The sequence below is a fragment of the Bidens hawaiensis genome, unplaced genomic scaffold (assembly GCF_021521415.1).
Source record: "Bidens hawaiensis isolate Kalapana, Puna unplaced genomic scaffold, B.hawaiensis_p1.1 tig00011408_1, whole genome shotgun sequence".
In the NCBI taxonomy this organism is placed as follows: Eukaryota; Viridiplantae; Streptophyta; class Magnoliopsida; order Asterales; family Asteraceae; genus Bidens; species Bidens hawaiensis.
The window spans coordinates 701,734-710,226 of record NW_027491887.1 but is presented as its reverse complement, the minus strand read 5'-3'; the positions used below and the strand labels follow the sequence as shown (position 1 = coordinate 710,226).

Genomic DNA, 8,493 nt, shown 5'->3' with positions numbered 1-8,493 from the left:
TTAGATTTGAAAGTTGAAACCAAACACCCTACTAGAGGTGCATATTTTTGGTTTATACCAAGCCAGTTCAGGTTAAAACCGAACCAATTCTTAGTCAAACCGTTAACGACACCTATAATATATGAAGAGGGTTGATTGGGTGACGTGGAGCCGTTTATGCTCTTTCGAGTTGTGTCAATACGGAGAGCATTTTCACTAAATACGAACATCAAAGCGTTTATAATTACACGCAAACACAAAATATTATATACATAATTTATTTACGATTTAACGATTAAGCATGAACAATCGAACTAGACGAGGCAAAGTCGATGATTCAACACATAAACAACAAGTTTACAGATTGAAACCGAATCCAACCTCTTCATTGTCCCTAACTTTCACACACACACAACAAACACAGAACGAAAAACAAGAACACCCAACAATAAACGCTTCAAAATGCTTACAACTTCGTCAATTCGGGCACTCCATCTTCTTCTTCTCAGTTTCTGAATCCATTAAATCATTCATAGGTTTCAAGAAGGCTTTTCCAAATCTGCAAAAGCTTCCATCACAAATTAGTAACTAATTTCATTAATAAATGTTACTGATTACTAACAATAGATTCAGATATAATACTTAAGATCGTTAAAAATCACGAAACAAGCCGAGCTTTTTCGAGCCTGAGCCTCAATTAAAGCTGGTTTACTTATTGAGCCCAAGCGCGAGCCTTGTATGAGAAGCCCGTTTAGGCTCGTCGAGCCTTAAAGAGCCATAGTTGTCAATAGGGAATAGCGACGACCCACCTATACGCTACATAGCGATAGCGATGAAATGACGAGAACTATTTAATGTTTAGCGATAAGGCGGAACTGGTTGAGTTTGGTGCCGTTTAATAGACTTTAATGCCTAAAAATCAGGTTTTCAATATTTCAGGGAAAAAAAACTAATTTTCGCACTATGAAGGCGCTAAACATCAAATCGCAAGAAAAAACCTGTACACTATGAAACGCGCTATAGCGAGCGCTATTCTCACTATTGACAACTATGCTCTTTCCTGTGTATTTTTAAGTTTTACCTCGTCTTGACTTCTATGTATGAATTTCACATTGCACAGCCAAACACGAGCCAATCTTTAGCCCTCATTTAATGTCTTAATTGTAAAAATAATTAACATCTATAAGCTAGTTAATAAATAATAAACTAATCAAGCCCGAGCTTGTAAAAACAACTCGAAAACAATCCAATCTCAAACTCAAGCTCTCGTAAGCCAATCTCAAACTCAAGCTCTCGTAAGTCAAAATAACCTTCACTTAATCCTAGTCAAGCTCGGGCTTTGCTACGATACAGATCTATTCCAACATTCAACTAACAACCTATTTGTTTATCCGACCCTAATCCATTCCGACCCTAACCCGTTTCAACCCCTGACCCGTTCAACCCAACCAAAAAACGTAAATAAGATAATTAATAACAATAATAATAATAATAATATTCTAGTCGAGCCAGGGCTTGAAAAAACGACTCGAAACAAGCCGATCTCAAGCTCAAGCGCTCGTAAGTCAATTAACTAACAACCTGTCTGTTTATCCGACGCGTCATGAAACTCGGGCTCCTCTTCGGGGACGGGACGCAACGACCCGTCACTCCCGCCATTAACCCTCAAGGGCGATCCAACAGCCACGGTGTCACCATCCTTATCATCACCATCAGGAAACCTAACCACGACCACAGGACACACACAATGATGCACACAGTAATCACTCACACTCCCAAGCCTCCTCCGCCTTTGACTTTGACTTTTGTCCAACCTTCTAGAAGCAGAAGAACCAAACCCACGGCTACCCATGATCACCGCACTTAGCCCCAAGCGTTCAACCTCCAAACACAAGCGTTCCTTCATGTCATGGTCTTTGACGATATGGGTTTTTGTAGCTGATGTTGGCGTCGATTAAGGGTTTGGCGAGGTCGTGGGTTTTGGTTAAGGTGAGTGAGTCGAAGTCGTGGTGTTGGTTTTGGGTTTTGTCGTCTGGGCCCCAGTCGGCGCCGTAGAGGAAGGAGGTGGGGCTGACGTGGAGGAGGATGACGTGGTCGTCGGGACGGAGGTAGTTTTGGACGGCCCAGTTGACGGCGTAGGCGCTCTCGTCGCTTAGGTCAACGGCGATGGCCACTTTGCGTTGACTTCCGGGGGTTAATGTGGGTTTTTGGAAACGTGGAGATGATGGTTGGACGGTGATTGCTGGTGGTGGTTGTTCGGGGTACCGTCATTATTGTTGAAGATTGGATATGAATAATAATAATAATAATAATAATAATATGAAGTTGAAGGTTGAAGTGTCGATGATATGTGAAGTTGTCGAGGTGTAATGGAGAGAGAGTCTAGAAGGTTGAAGAAGAAAGTGGGGAGATGATTCGGTGTTGATGGTGCTTCGTAAGAAATGGTGTTGGTGGGGGGGGGGGGGGGGGGGTGAGTGGAGATTAAATTACCGTGTTAATTATGTAAATCAAGTAGTGTGATACATACAATATTTGTAATGCAATATTAGATACATGAATACTTATATTCATGAAATCGATCAATGAAATCACATCACAAGATCTCGAAATCGTCAATACATATCCAATTAATTATTGGTTCACCGAAATAAACAGCTTTGGATCGTTAATCGATTAGCTTTTTACTTTTATTCACGAAAACTGTTTTGAGCGTTTTAGTATTTTTTGCTGAGCGTTTTAATATTTTGGCTGAGCGTTTTAGTATTTTTTGCTGAGCGTTTTAGATTTTTTTGTCTTTGAGCGTTTTGTTTTTGCCTTTGAGCGTGATTTGCCTACATATCGTATGTTAGACAATTATTGTACATTAACCTCACCCGATATATATTTATGTTGTAATTACACTACACTATAATTACACTATGTTTTATAATAATTTATAGAATCTAAAAAAAGAGGGATATTTTAGAAATATTTTTCTAAATTAGACTATTTTGGGTATTTTTCCCTTTCTAAAATGAAGATAAATTTTTGAAAGTGTTATATTTTGTTAAATTAAAGAGTAAGAAATAATAAAGGGGATCTGAATGCTCGAATATTTAAAAGTTTAAAGGTTAAAGTTTAAGAAGATATAAAAGGTGTATAAAATGTACTTTACTGAAAAGGTGAACATAAAAATAAATCAAATAATGTTGATGCTTAATGTTTTTTTAAAAGACAAAATGACAAAAGACGTCATTTATGTTTGCACGGTTTTTCAATGGACGTCCTTTGGCAAAACTTTAATGACAGAAAACATCCTTTACGTTCAAAAAACGTTGCACAGTTCATCCTTTTCACTAACGAGGGTTATTTTACTAGTTAAATCTAGTCATGTGCACCTCATGTGAGGGCAATTTAGTCTTTTTACCCTCTAAGGGGTGATTTGTGTAATTAACTAAAAATCTTAGGCTTTAAATAAACAAAAGCTTTTTTTAACCATCATCTTCTTCCCCAACTATTCATAACCCACCATCAACACCACAACCAAACACCAGCCACCACCCATCATCATCATCATCCCATCCAACCTCCCACAAGTAGTTATGCAAATCAGATCCTAATTTCCAGGATATTGACCTGATTGATTGACGATGATGATGATGATGATGATGATGATGATGATGATGATGATAATAATATCATCAAAAACAATCCTATCTGACCTAGTCAAAACCTTAGCCAAATTCAATTCTGACACAACTTCATCAGAGTCCTCGAAGTGTCCCGTAAATCCGACCACCCGTTTGCAGCCACCATAGCCCACCATCAACACCAAAATTAAACACCATTACACTACCCACCATCACTACCAGCCACTATCATCATCTCATAAACCATAATCTACCAACCGGTTTTTCTTTTCCGAGATAAACGGAATATTCCGGCGAATCTAGTAAACAATTCTGTTTATCTCCAAGTATTACACCTGAGCTACAACAATCGCATCGGAACCCTCCCGCCGGAGCTTTTTACACGCCCGTCGTTACAACAGCTAACCCTAGCGTACAACAAGTTCCAATGGGTTCAAATTCCGGCGAACTGGGGGCGTAATAGTGAACCGGAAGCAATATGTTCCTATCGAGGAATGTCGAACAGATATAGGCATGTCGCACAGATCTGGGTTATAGGTTTTCTGATAATTGATAATTTTGAAGAAGACATGAAATAGAGAAAACAAAAGGGGTTGAAGATGGATCACAAAACCCTTACTTACACAGACTTGGTGGTGGTCGGTGGTGGTATGTGGCGGTGGCCAGTGATGGTCTCTTGATGGTATAAAGACATAGAGTAGAGAGAAAGAACGAGTTGATTTTGGGTTTTAAGGTTTGAATACGAGAGAATCTGGATTATCAGATGAATTGTGTTTAGGGTTTAATTTGGGGGATTTGGGTATTTTTAAGATGATAACCTGTAGGTTGAAAGCAAGGGTAGAAGAAAGAAGAGAAAGAGAGAGAAAGAGAGAGAAAGAAGAGAGAGAGAGAGAGAGAGAGTGTGGGTTGTAAATTTTATATATTTTAGTTTTAATTATTAAATAAATTATAAAATTACAAAAGTACCCTCATGTGCAAGGCACATGACCAGATTTAACCAGAAAAATTAACAGGGTTAGTGTCAAAGGACGTAACATGATAACGTTTTTAAGAATAAAGAATGTTTTCTATCATTAAGTTTGCCAAAGGACGTCCATTGAAAAACCGTGCAAACATAAATGACGTCTTTTGTCATTTTGTCTTTTTGAAAATATGAGAAGTAATTATGGGGGTGTTTTAAATGCGTCAAGGTGTTATTAACTTGTAACATACTCCACCAATTAATTAGAACCCAAAGTAAATGCTAACAAAGCATTGTGTCACCATCACATCATTTTAGTATTAGTATTTGGTGTTTGTATTGTTGCTTATGGTTCATGTTGGGTGTAGATTTTTTATCCTCAGGATGAGCTACGATTCAAGGATTCTGAGCTATCCTGTCAACGCTAATATTCCGAGGATGATATTTAACTAATTCAATTGTTCCATATTACTTTTATTTGTTTTGCAGATAAGATCACGTGATAAATATGCTAATATAAACGTGGATTTACAACGGCTAGTACTTGAACTTCGTCAATTGGAACGTGGGCAAGCAACGGATTATGGAAGAAATAGTCTAGGGTTTCCGGATTATTCGGGATATCAGTTGTAACTTTTTCTCATATAAACGAGCTGATAATATCATTAGAACAAACACCTTCACTTACCTAGCTACTAGTATACACTGTAACACATAGTCTTCGATCACTTATCAGCTCCACCACTTGTAACCACCATTTTATTATTAATAAAAGTGACAGTGATAGTTTTCACCGTCCGAGGGTTTTTTGTGCCGGAGATTATCATAAACAAGGGCTTTTTCCCTCGTAATCACATCACTGTGTTCAATCGTTTTACTATCAAGCACCCCACCTCACACACTAATTTGATCAAAAGTTAGTTTGTTAATTTTTGACCGAAACAATTTGGCGCCCACCGTGGAGCAAACGGTGCTTTGATCATTATCAACTCTCAAACTAAACCCTACTCTCAACATCCACAACATGTCTTCCCAACCAAAGATTGTCTCTTCTCCTGTCGCGGCTTCGGATTCCCCTGCGAGGCCTTCTATGCCTCCTCCTCCTGCTGGTGTTATTCCGAAGAAACCGGACAACACTCAGAAGAAAGCTGCCACTCCGGTGTTCGCGGGAACGAGACCAACTCCCCAGGATCCCATTACGGTATCTAATAATGAACTTTTGTCCATATATAAGCGATTACAAGAACAGATGGATCGCCAGAACAAGACCTACCAGATGCTGGTGAAGGAACTGGAAGATATCAAAAAAGCCAAGAAGCCGGCGGAAGAATTCACACCATTAGTCCCGAGATATCTGGATTTCACTCCTCCAGGATCCTCAGGATTGGTGCATCCGGATTCAACCACAGCGTACAACCCCGGATCCTCACTCTTCCAGCACTCTGGGTCTGCAGGACTGTATTCATCCGGATCCCAAGGATACTTGCATGCATCCTTTGCTGGGCTGTTTCAACATGCAGGATCCTCAGGATTGTCGCAGCAGGGAGAATCCTCAGGTCCTTATCAGCAGGCGTTATCCTCAAGATTATCACAGCAAGGAGGACTCACAGGATCGTTCCAGCAGTCCGGACCTTCAGGATTGTCCCACCAGACGGGATCCTCAGGTCCTTATCAGCAGGTGGTATCCTCAGGATTTCCGCAACAGGCAGGATTCTCAGGAGTGCCTCCATCAGAATCCTTCAATCCTCAACAGCCATTTGCTCATACTCAGCAATTTGCAGGGTCCTTTGAGATGCACCAGGGAGACTTCATCCCGATGCAGGCTAACACTTCGGCCACTCCATTTGTCACTCCAGGAAATACTATGTTTGGGAATACCAGCTACAACACCCAAACCGTTTCTCAGAATATCAATCAGGGTAACACTTTCAATACAATTCATTTTAATGCTAATCAAGGATTTTTGAAGGATGCAGGCATAAGTTCAAGTTTAGCCCGGGAATTACAGAAGCTTAAGGACATGATATCAAATGTTCCTGGTGTAATCCGTCCCATAGCTGAAGTCCCCACTGATAGTCATAGAGTATCCCGATTTGTGCCATCGATTAGTGATGTACAAATTCCAAAACGGTTTCAAACCCCAAATATGAAACTGTATGATGGTTCAACGGATCCTGAGGAACACGTTGCACATTATAGAGAGCGTATGGAGATCAACCCAATCCCTATGGAAATCAAGGAAGGATGTCTTTGCAAGGGGTTTGGATCTACCTTGACCGGAGCAGCCATGAAATGGCTACTGAGTATTTCTCCTAATACTATCACTTCCTTTTCTCATTTAATTAACTTGTTCAATAACCAGTTTTCTTGCAGTAGAACATTTGAGAAAATGACATCTTTACAGGGTTACCCAGAATCCTGGGGAATCCTTAAGAGATTTTATTACCAGGTTTAGCAAGGAGGCACTGAAAATTCCAAATCTAAACCCGGCTTCGGCAGTGGAAGCTCTTAAGTTGGGGTTAGAAAAAGGCTCCTCTTTCTATGATGATCTTGTTATGACTCCATTCAGGTCATTAGACGAAGCAAGAAGCAGAGCTCTGAGGTTTATCAGGCTAGAAGATGACAAGAAAAACTATAAGATCGGTATCGCGAAGTACGATCAGATGAACAGGAAGGTCGAATCCCCGGGAAAATCATACCGATTAAAGCCTTACTATAAGCCTGGTAACCCGAGGATCAATGCAGTAGATGATGAAGATGATGAAGAATATCCTAAGGTCTTTGAATATTGTTTTTTTGTGGATATTGGTGGATTAATATGTGCCATGCAGGATGTAGGTGAAAAAGCCAGGTGACCAAAGAAGATGGAAAAACCAGGAGCCTACAAAGACAAATCAAAGTGGTGTGCCTTCCACGAAGACTTTGGACACTTGACTGATGATTGCGTTGCACTCAGAAGGGAGATTAACTATCTTCTCAGCAAAGGCCATTTGAAAGAGCTACTTAACCGAAGAAGGGAAATGAAAAAAATCCTGAAAATATTCTTGAAAAGGCGACTCCTCCACCAATAGACGCAAGAACAATCATGTTCATATTCGGAGGATCTGACATCTGTAGAACATCTTATTCTGCTGCAAAAAGAAATGCTGATCAAAGGAAGTTAGAAGTGGCTGATAGACCAACAAAGATATCCAATCTCACTCAAGCAAAGACCATGACCTTCGATGAAAGCGATAGATTCGACATTCAGGATCCTTACCATGATAGTTTGGTAATAACATTATATGTGGCAAACCATTATGTGCGCAGGATCCTCGTGGATGGTGGAAGCTCTGTCAACATTATTCAATTGGATGTGCTGAGAAAGATGAATATTCTTGAGGATGAGATCGTTCCCAGTTCCTCATTGTTGGTTGGATTCAGCGGAGAGACTAAGAGCACTATTGGGGAAATAAAACTTCCAATATACGTCGAAGGGGTAAATAAAATACAAAAATTTTGTTTTATTGACTGCTTGTCTTGTTGCAATATTATATTAGGCAGGCCCTGGATACACGACATGAAAGCAGTCCCCTCCACCTACCATCAATGTGTGATACTCCCAAGCCCGTGGGGAGTTATCAAAATCATCAGCGATCAAGAAGATGCAAAGAATTGCTACACCTCTTCTATGAAGTGTACTGCCAAACCCCAACAGGCGTAGCAATTACAGAAGCCAGCACGAGACATAATGGAGGCCAGGGAACAAGAAATCAAAGAATTACTTCCTTATCCCGAGGATCCTGAAGTCAAGTGCTGATGGGAACAAGCATTCCTGAGGATATTGAGTCAAAATTGCTCAATTTTCTCAAGTCAAGACTGTTAACATTTGCTTGAAAATATGAAGATATGACAGGTATTTTCAAAGATATTATAACACATAAA

The 8,493-nt window shown here is 40.0% G+C and overlaps 1 pseudogene across 1 annotated transcript; it reads right to left on the bottom strand.

Annotated features, from left to right (window-relative positions):
* Positions 1-240: 240 nt before the first annotated feature.
* Positions 241-2,240, bottom strand: LOC143537831 (universal stress protein PHOS32 pseudogene; annotated as a pseudogene). The gene is made up of 2 exons (XR_013136146.1): positions 1,561-2,240; positions 241-538 (listed from the first exon to the last, which is right to left on the bottom strand). The product of XR_013136146.1 is annotated as a universal stress protein PHOS32 pseudogene (transcript).
* Between the last annotated feature and the right edge of the window lie 6,253 nt (positions 2,241-8,493).